The following is a 10,443-nucleotide window of genomic DNA, read 5'->3' as shown; positions in this document are numbered from 1 at the left end:
GACTGTGCAAGATAGATTACTGAAAATCTTGATTGATTGTATGCACCAAAACCAAATGAAATAACCATACCCACGCACAAGGCAACCTCGAACAACTAACAGCTTTATACTTCCCCCATTTCGAAAGGCCTCCAGATAATTTACTTAAAACTAAAAAAGAACATCGATGCATTTGTAAGGGCTTAATAAAATAGACATTAACTAGTGTATCCCTTATTAGGGTTCATAAAATATAGTTATTTATAGATCGCCTCGAGCTGAATCTCAGAGCGTACCACAGACAAATTTACAAGATACAACGACCAGGGTTTCTAAAGATACAGTCACCTGAGTTTCGACGAAATACTGGTTACGGTCAGAAAGATGGAATAATTGAGACGGTACCAAAAAACCCTTAGATAGATGTTATATGTCACCCTGTTTAAAACTATGACTTCATTATGAATTCATATTGACCTAATTAGGGTTTAAGAAAAACTCATCTTAGGGTTTCACAGACAAGCAACATACTGTAGAAGTAAAACAAGAGACATTTGAGATTTACCAGGAGACAGGTAAACCTGATGCACATTAAAAAGCAACAGGCTGTAATTAGACTGGAAATTTAATATATGCTTCCTACTGAGCACATCTTCCATTGATAGGAAAATGCACATCCTAGAAGCAACAACACCAAAATATAAAACGAAAAAAGTTAACGGACAAAATTAAATATATATAATAAATATAAGCAAGCAAATATTTATCCGTCTTATCCATGGAAGAAAGACAGAGACATAGAAATGCTTGCAGATTATTTATTTACGCTTTCCTTGACACACGCCTTACACCGAAAGATAAGGAATGCAACGCCTATAGAAAGCAATATCAAACCCTAGAAAACCATTGCAGAGAATAGAGAAGTTTCTTACGCTTAAGGTAGACGTGTGTCTGTTATATTGAGTCCGACTACGAACTAACTTTCCCAGCACGGATATAAAGAATGGAATTTCAGAATCAGATCTACAAGCGTAGAAATAGACCTACGGAGACATATTTTTAGGGTTTGTGAAGAAGAATTAGGGTTTTACGCGATTATTTTTTTCATTGTTTGGAAGATATCCACCATGGGCTGCCAATACTCTCTTTTAAGGTTCATGAAGAAAATTTAGGGCTTTAAGAATGTTAATTTAGTTGTTTGTTTTAAAGGCCCCATGATATGCCTCCCATTTGGAATAAATTGAAGGAATACGAATTAGGGTAATGATCTTATCATTGTGTTGTTCTAAGTTTCTGTCTTATACGTCATTAAAAAATTTCATTCGTTCATTCATGGGCATGTCTTTATTGTGAGTGTGTGCACTTCAAAGAAATGGGAGAGATTTGAACATTAATCGGTAATAGTATCTAAACACATTATTAAATAGTATAGATATTTATAGTTTTATTTAATTAAGTATTATATATTATGTTTATTATTAGATTCATTTTTTTTTTTATATTTTATTATTATTATTGTAATTGGGGTGCATTTCATAATTTAAGTCTTTTGAAAATTATGATGTAATATTCTCAATAGGTCTAATAATGGAGAACGTGTACTCTTGAAATAAAGGTCACAAGTTCGAGGGGTTGGGATATGTATGTCTCATATGTAGCATAGTTACATGCCTTTTGTATGGAGTACGAGATAGTCCATATGCTATAAGCATTTGTAGACCCAAAAACAAATCATCCAATATAATGGACTATAAAAGGATCCATATCCATAAAAATGTATTAACAAATTGTAGAGTGAAGATTGTGCATTGAGCTACAATATTTTATAGATTAAAAAGAAAGAAAGACCAATCCCCTATAACTTGTTGATGGTTGAAATTTGTATCATTTTAATGAGGATTTGTCATCTAAAATGTTGATGCAGAAACTTATATGAAAACTTAAAGAGGGCACACTTCTTGCTCTTCCCATTATTGCTACTTTGTGCCTTCAACACTCAAGGTCATCATTGATACGAGAATGAATGGTGAGTAATAATTTGATTAATTGGATTGATAAGATTTAAAATTGATTTCAATTATTTTATTTTATTTTTTAAATAAAAGAAATCGGTTTTGTAAATGTGGCAGAAGATAAATTTTTTATTCTAAAATTATGAGGGTGAATGATATTATCCTAATCAATTAAATGATGTATTTAATCAATTAATGCTAGGGTAAACTAATGAATTAGCTAGTAAAAGAGTACTCTAATTAGTAATGTATTTAGTTAATTAGCATGGAGGCATTGTGGGCTTAGTGACAAAAAAAGTTAAAATATATGGATGGATTTTACATTTCTCCAATAGTCTTAATGGGCTTTATCATGTTTTGTGGGTTTAGGAAATGTAATTTCTTATGTATGTTGTCTTGTCTTTTATCAAATGAGAAAATCATAGGTGATCTTATATTATCCTCACAAGTTCGAGAAGCATAGTTGATCTTATCTTATCCTAAAAAGTTATAGAAGTGTATTATATCTTAACTTAATGTTGCTAATTCAAATGATTTCCAAGTGGTAGAGTGGTAAGAAGAGATCCTACATAAATATGAAAAAGCAAACTATCTAGATAACTTCTTGCATTCAAGGGATTCTCTTCCTATGTCCACAACATGGATATTTTATTTGATTTCATATTAATAATAAAGTTGTAGCTCGGTTGCATATTGATCAATAGAAATGTAAGTCTAAGTGAACAAGTATTAATGTAGAGTATTTGTGATCTAAGTAGAAGTGTTTAAGCAAGACAAGGTTGTTAGAAGTTGATTTTTTCAAGTTCTATTTTGTTTTGAGTTTGACTATCACCACCTATGTGGCTAAATTTGGACTAAGACTACCTTTTTATTGAGGCACAAACTCATTAGATTTGTATTTCAAATATGAAGGTGTTGATAAACATTGCACGTCTATTTATTTTATTTAATTATTTCCTATGTAGCTTTGGTTTACACTACTTGGAGTTTGTTGCTTTTTCAACTAACTCGCTTCAACTCCTAAGCCATAAGATGCAATTACTAATGCATATTTTGTAACTTTAGAGTCGCATTGATTCTGTTTCGGTACCCTCATTTCTATTGAAATGGTCATTATATCTCCAAGTTCAACCATCATACACCACCACATGGTGTGCTATTGATACTTTGATACAATTTTTTTCCTTAATTTTAATATTTTTTTAGCTTGAACATTTGTAATATTTATATTGTGAATGCTAGATGTGATCATAGAAATTTCAACAAAAACATTGCACTTGTTGTGACCAACATTGAGGGGGACTTCATCATCCATCTCTATTTGATTATTACCATTAAATAAAAGCATAGGACATGTATTTCCATGATTATGACTATCTTCAACTTGAAGCGCATTATTATCAATATGATCTTGTATTTTTGTCTTAAGTGTTATACATCCCTCTCTAGTGTGCCCATGTGTCTAATGATAATCATAAAATAAATTAGCATTGATATAATGTGGGACACCTTTTGATGTATGAACTACTTTAATGGGAAGTAAGGTGATAAGTTTGTTGATTTTAGAATAACCATCACAACACTACATGTGGAGGGTCTCGTTATGTCCTACATACGCACCTCTTTATTTTTCCTAAGACAAAATAGGGACCTCTTTCTTTGTCTTGTGTTTCATTTCTTGTCCTCACAAAACTTCAGGTCTCATGCAAACATAAGGATCCTTATCATGTTGTCCATCATCGACTCAATTTCTCACTTCCTTTCCCTTCCTTTGTTTTTGGTTTGCCTTTGGTGGAACCTCAATTCCTTGATGGATGTATGGACTCTTTTCTCGATGTCCATGATAGGCTTGAGTTTCCATTACCATTTCTTATTAGTCTTTATCATAGCGGAGTCGCAGGTCTCGAGAAAACTTTTAGACCAAAATCCAAAAGTCCTTCATCCTTTCAAGTTTCGAGTCCTTACTCTCACCTTTCCTCCCTCTCAGTCTATTTTTTATCATTGCTCTCATCCCTTTCCCAGGTGATTTTTCAGCCTTTATTTTTCATTTTTTATTTTTGTTTATTGTGTTCTCCTTCGCTTGTCACTTTGTGTTGGTCATTTTGTTTTTTCATCGTTTTGGGTTAGTTTTTGGTTTCTTTTGGCTTTCCACTATATTTTTTGGAGTTATAGGCTTAAAATTTTAAAAAACCCCACAAAAAATTAAAAAAAATTCAAGATATAAAAAATTAAAATTTATGAAAAATCCCCAAAAAAATAAAATATTGAAAAATACAAAAAAAAAAAATTGAAAAGAAATAAAAAAAAATTTGGATCTCAAATCTCGGATGGACTTTTGGACCAAAATCCAAAAGTCCAAGATCCTTTTCAGACTTTAAACCCAACCAAGGCAAAAGTCCCAAAATTACAAAAAGTCTCGCTCAACTCCATAACCCCAAAATTTGGTAAAGTCCTTGAGATCCATATCCGTGCTAGAATAAAATTCTCAAAATTATTTAGATCCCTAAAATGACCAAGACCCCAAAATTGCAAAAATCTCAAAACTTCTAAGGTTTTTGAAATTCAAAAGTCCCTGGTACTTTTAAGTGCCCACAATGTTTAGAGACCCAAAGCCTATTCAAATGAAAAGGAAGGCGCATCAAGTGAAAAATTCTTCCAACCTCGTGCCTAAAAAAATTTCTTAATGTGCAACCATTAATTAAGAATCTTTTTTGGGTGGGATTTTAGTGATGTTTTTCCCACTGGAACGTCATAAATTGCACCTCGTACAATTTCACATCACATAGGCCTTCACTTTAGCCAATTAAAAAAAAATGATCCAACTCCCATTCCATCAGTCTCCCCTACCATATATCATGCTTAGTCGCTTGGCCATTTGGTCCATGTTATGCATGGACCTATGCACGTCGTGGAGACATCCATGTGTTGAGAATTCATCCCGCAAATATCTACAACTAAAGACAATCAATGAGATGTTACACTTGCTAATTCTAGCAGTGTAACGCCTCTCTGGGCTCACACTAACATTGGGACGACTTCCTATCTCTTAATATTACCTTTTTCTCTTCATTTTCTCTTCGTGGTTCATTGGATTCACTCTCTTTGGCATTTGTGAATCTCTCAAGTGCACTCTCTACACCATTTTTATAGCATACTAGTTCACCACCTTCCAATATTGTTGTGCATTTAAGCTTTGCTAACTTGTAGATTGTTGCCTTCCTCACTCTAGCAAGTTGTTACACTTCTTGTTCTTCAATGAAGGTGAACTTTTAGGTTATCTAGTTGTTATTTCATTGTCTTTAACTTAGCATATCATCCATTGCATTTTTCTTACTTCATTTATATTATCATTTTTATCGCAATCTCATCTCTAGGTCATTTGTGGCGGTGGAAACACCAAAATGTGGGTTTGACCATGACAAACCTCTAAACACAGCCACCCCAACATTTCATCCTTGGTCTTATGTGTGAAAGTATTAGAAAAGGAAATTGTTGTTTGGAATAGAAGCTTCATATCGTGGACTTGTTGTGAATATTTCTTTGTCCTTTTGTTAATCTACTTATCTCTATTAGTTTTTTTATTTGCACTATTTAGTATACAAAACTTAAATATTCGTTATCTAGTGTCTTCTCGTACGAACTTCTATATTTTTTCCATACAAGATATTTGCATGTCACTTTGTCATCCTCAACCCATACACGTGTCTTATGCAGAGAACGTACAAAGTTCTCTAGGAGGTCCTCATAACCTATGTTTTCATCTTCTCTAGTCAAAATATTTTTATCAGTTACCATGTATCAATTGCATACACATTTTCACTTTCAGTGAGAAAACTCAGAGGTTGTGGTGCCTCAAAGGTTTTTCTTAGAGTGGAGAGTTGGATTTCGAGTCCTTGTCGGGTCTAACCACTCTTCGTAATGGTTTAATTTTCTTCCTCTACATTTTGATGAACCCAACATGAATGTGCCTCTTGGTTCAAAACTTGTCAAAGCTTTGTAAAATCTTTTCAAACTTAAATAATGAACTTCTTTATCTTCTTTTTTCTTGATAATTCTTGAGGTTACTGGAGTGTTGTCAAGCTCATTTGTGAGTTTTACAACCTAGACAACCTCTAAAATTGTGGTAAGGAGGATTTTAAGGCCTAAAATTCCTATTAGAATATTTAATCGTTACTTGTCTTAGGTTTATTTGTATTTCGTTTAGGATATTCCTTTGGAATTCCTGCATGTAATTTTTCCTCTAGTACATGTGTGAGGACAAGTCATTTCTTTTATTTTCCTTTATTAAGGAATATTAGATTTCCTCCATAAGAGGATGTGGACACATGGCACACACATTTTATGAATGGTGGCATTCATAGATTTGGGAGTTACTTTGTAACTCCTCTCCTCATCTCTATTTAAGAGATGTCTCCTCTCTCATTTCTTCTTAATGAAATTATTGTAAAGAGCTTCTTGCTCTCTCTCTCTCTCATTTTAGGCATTGCCTCATTCATAATATCACAAGGGGTTTTTCTTTGCTTTTCCCCTTTCAAAATTTATTGTGCCTCCTTCTTTACATTTGGGTGATTGCTCCAAGGTTTTTGCATTTCTCTTGGTAACATTTACTTCATCAATAAACTTACTTGGATTTTGTTTTTCTTTCCTTGCTCTTGTATTTCCTTTCATGGTATCAGAGCAGGTTTCTAATCCTTGTTTCAAGTTGAGATTGATGAAGGTTGCCATTCTGTGGAGTTCACCTTGTTGGAGACATTCTTGAGAGGAGAAGTTCTTTTTCTAATATTTTCTATTGTGCAGGTTTTGGTTTCAGATTTTAAGTTTTCTTTTCAAACTTGTTAACAAGTTTGCCTGCAGGTTTAATTTTTTTTAGATTCTAGTATTTGGAAGGCTTGCCGCCAAAGTTTCTTCTTTCTGTTTTTTTATTATTGTCTAGTTTGGAAGGTTTACCGCCAAACTTAGCATCCTTAATCTGTTTGGTCGGCTTGCCGCCAAACCCATATTATCATCTTGTTTTGGAAGGCTTGCCGCCAAGACATTCTTTGTTTATTTGCAGGTTCTAACATTTTTCTTGCATATAGGATTTTGCTAATAGAAAATCTATTTTGATTTAAATATGTTATTTATTCTCAATTTATAGTGGTTTTCAGATATTATAACTTAATGTATAATTTAGTCAAAGCATTCGTATTTGTTAGCATTAAAATTTCTGTGCCAATCTAATTTCTTTGTTTCAGCTTGTAGTTCTGTAGCCCAAGCGCTTGTTAAAAAAATTAAAATTTTCATCTGAAATTTACTGTATCTATGTTTTGTTTTTTCTCTGCTATCTTTGGCAACCTGTATTTGTTTCCTGCCCCTCACCTCTCTGTGTTTTTTAAGCCTTAATCGTGGTCTCATGATTTCCCTGTCTTCATCTGTAACGTTTTCAGAATAATAGAGCTCTAAATCATTTTCAAATATAAGTAACGTCTCCGTTTTTTGTTTTTTTCCCTGTGCATCTCTGCTCAATCTGCATATCATCTATTTTATTAACACCTCTGCCCTTTCATCTTTGTCATAACGTTTCTTTTCTTACGTTTAATTTCATTTCTCTTAGGTATCGTTTTCTGCAATTTTATACATATAAAGTTTTAAGTGTATTTAAAAAGTTAATAAAGTTATACACTTTTTAATACATAAAAAGCTTTAAATAGTTTATATTAAAAGTTTATAATTTTTTTAATTTAAAATAACAAATTTTATTAATATATATGTTTTTTAATAATTTTTTTTAATATAAATTATTTTATTAATAAAGTTTTAAAGTTTTTTTAATATAAAGTTTATTTAAATAAAATTAAAGTTTAAAAAAAATAAATCTTTAAATTTTTTATTAAAGATTAAAAAAAAATTTAATAAATTATTATTGAAATTTTTTAATCAAGGAGGTTAATTTTTTTTTTTTTTTAATCAAAGGGGTAATTTTTTTATTTTTTTTTTAACTAAACATTAGTTTGCTATCATGTCTACTTTAATTCCAGAAATCAAATTAAATAGTTCTAATTATCATTCATGGAAAACACATATCTCGTTTATTTTTTGTTTCAAACACCTTTTGGATGTTGCAACTGATAAAACCTTTGAGCCCGCTACAACTGCTCCTCGAGCCGACCAAGATAGATGGAAGGCTCAAAATGAGGAAGCACTTGGTTTAATTGGTATTTCAATGGTTCCTGATTTGTATGTTTTAATTGGAAATTGCACAAAAGCGTATGAAGCTTGGGAAATTTTAAAAACAACTTATGATAGCTCAAATGAATCCCGAAAAATTCAGCTTCAAGATCAACTTGAAGATCTCAGGTATACAGATTTTAAAACCATGGATGAATTCTTATTAAAGTTTGATTCTGTTAATAGTCAATTAATTGGTTTAGGAGTTATGCTAGCTGATTTACATTTAATTCATCTTATTCTTAAAAAATGTCTTCCTTGTCAATTTCAACAATTTATTACGAATATTCATGCTCAACTTGTTATTCCTAGTTTAGCTACTCAATTAACTTATGATATTTTCATAATTTATTACGTCAAGAGGAAGCTAAATTAATTCAATTTGGTACTCTTAAAAGTAGTGAACATGCTTTTATGTCTAAAAACCAAAATCATAACAATAATTTTAGATCCAATAATAATAATAATAATCATAATAATAATCACAAATCTTCTAATTATCAATCTCATTCTAAATCCTATCATAACAATTCTCATAATAATAATCATAATAATGCGTACAATAATCAAAGGAATAATTCTCAAACAAGACCCCATTGCACATATTGTGGGAAAGATGGTCATATTACTAATAATTGTTTTAAGAAGCAAAATGGTAAAAAGACCATGAACCAAAATAATCAAAATAATCAAAATAATCAACAACATAAACCTCATTATAAGAAAGGTAATAATAATGGTAATTCATCTCGTCATGCATTTACATGTACTTATAATGTTTCTCAACCACTTGAGTGGATTATTGATTCCGATGCATCTCAACATGTTACCTCTCATAAAGAATGTTTTGAATCTCTGCATCCTGATACTTCTAATATTCCCATTCAATTAGCTAATAATCATAGTTGCAAAGTTGAAGCTATTGGTGATGTGAATGTTCCTAATGGGAAATTACATGATGTTCTTTATGTTCCTGAATTAAAATCAAATTTGATATCAGTTCCTAAACTTTGTCAAAATTATAAGATTAACTTTTATAGGGGCATATGTTATATCATTGATCCAAAAACTAATCATGTTATTGCTACTGCTAAAATGGATAGTGATAACTTATTCAAGTTCTATGAATTTGCTCCTCCAAAGTATCCTTTGCTTACTACTGTTGATTTTACTATATGGCATGAAAGACTTGGCCATCTCAATTCTAATTATATTTCATTGATGCAAAAAGCAAATATGGTTGATGGATTGCCTAGTGATGCCCTCCTAAATGGCACAAGGTTAGTCTATGATCAAAGAACACAAAAACATACAAAACATTAGTGTTAGTCAATCAAAAACTAATCTAAAAAGGCATACCAAAAGAGACACAAAGAGACATGCTAATATATCTAATAAGTAAAACAAAGATCATGAGGCATCTCCAACTGCCTCTTAGCATGGCCTTAGCTCCTTCTCCCTTGTTCCTCTCCTCTCCAAGTTCCAAAATAGTGTAGCTCTCAGCAGCTTTTTGCACTATGGATGCTTATGGAGGATTGAGATTTAATATTAAGCTTCAAATATGAAATGAAAAGCTAAATACTATGCTATTGATGCTAAAATGATATATTTTAACCAAAAATGATAAGATGTTAGATTGCTTATGCTAAATGCTCTCTAAAAATGTCTATAGCCTAAATGCATACAAGTTTTCAGGATCTGGATTATGAAGGAATGGGCTCTATTTATAGGAAAAATGGAGCAATGGATGGCCAGGATTGAAAGGTTTAATCAAGGGTCAAGCTTGAAAGTTGGGGATCCATGTGCACAATTTGCACCAATGAAATGGTGACAAGTGTCAACATAAGATTGGGTTGAGAGAAGAGGTTGGAGGCATTAAATGTCTGAGGAGACCTCATGGTTATCTAGAAGGTAAGGGTCAAGCCTAAATTAGGATTACCCACTGGATTAGGAGTTAATGCAAGGATAAACCTTTGTGCAAATGATTAAGAGATAATCATGGTCAAAGCATTAAAGGCTTGATGAGACCCTTGGGTTGGGTAGAGGTTGAGTCAAAACAAATGTTTTAACCATGTGGGAGGGTTTGAGGTAACCATTAATGGTTATTGGAGACTTTGGGGATTAAGTGGTTGAAGGTTGAAAGCCTTCAATGGTTATCAAAGACTTTGAGCCATTTAGTGGTTGAAGGTTGGAAGCTTTCAAAGGTTATCCAAGACTTTGAGACATTTAGTGGTTGAAGGTTGAA

The 10,443-nt window shown here is 32.1% G+C and overlaps 1 non-coding gene across 1 annotated transcript; it reads right to left on the bottom strand.

Moving 5' to 3' along the window:
* Positions 1-536: 536 nt before the first annotated feature.
* On the bottom strand, positions 537-668 carry LOC131047063 (small nucleolar RNA snoR137). Its single transcript, XR_009106089.1, has one exon. It is a non-coding gene; the product is annotated as a small nucleolar RNA snoR137 (small nucleolar RNA).
* Between the last annotated feature and the right edge of the window lie 9,775 nt (positions 669-10,443).

This window comes from Cryptomeria japonica, chromosome 7, assembly GCF_030272615.1.
Source record: "Cryptomeria japonica chromosome 7, Sugi_1.0, whole genome shotgun sequence".
NCBI classification, from domain to species: domain Eukaryota; kingdom Viridiplantae; phylum Streptophyta; class Pinopsida; order Cupressales; family Cupressaceae; genus Cryptomeria; species Cryptomeria japonica.
Note: the sequence above shows the minus strand (reverse complement) of the source record. Positions and strands in the feature narration are given on the sequence as shown.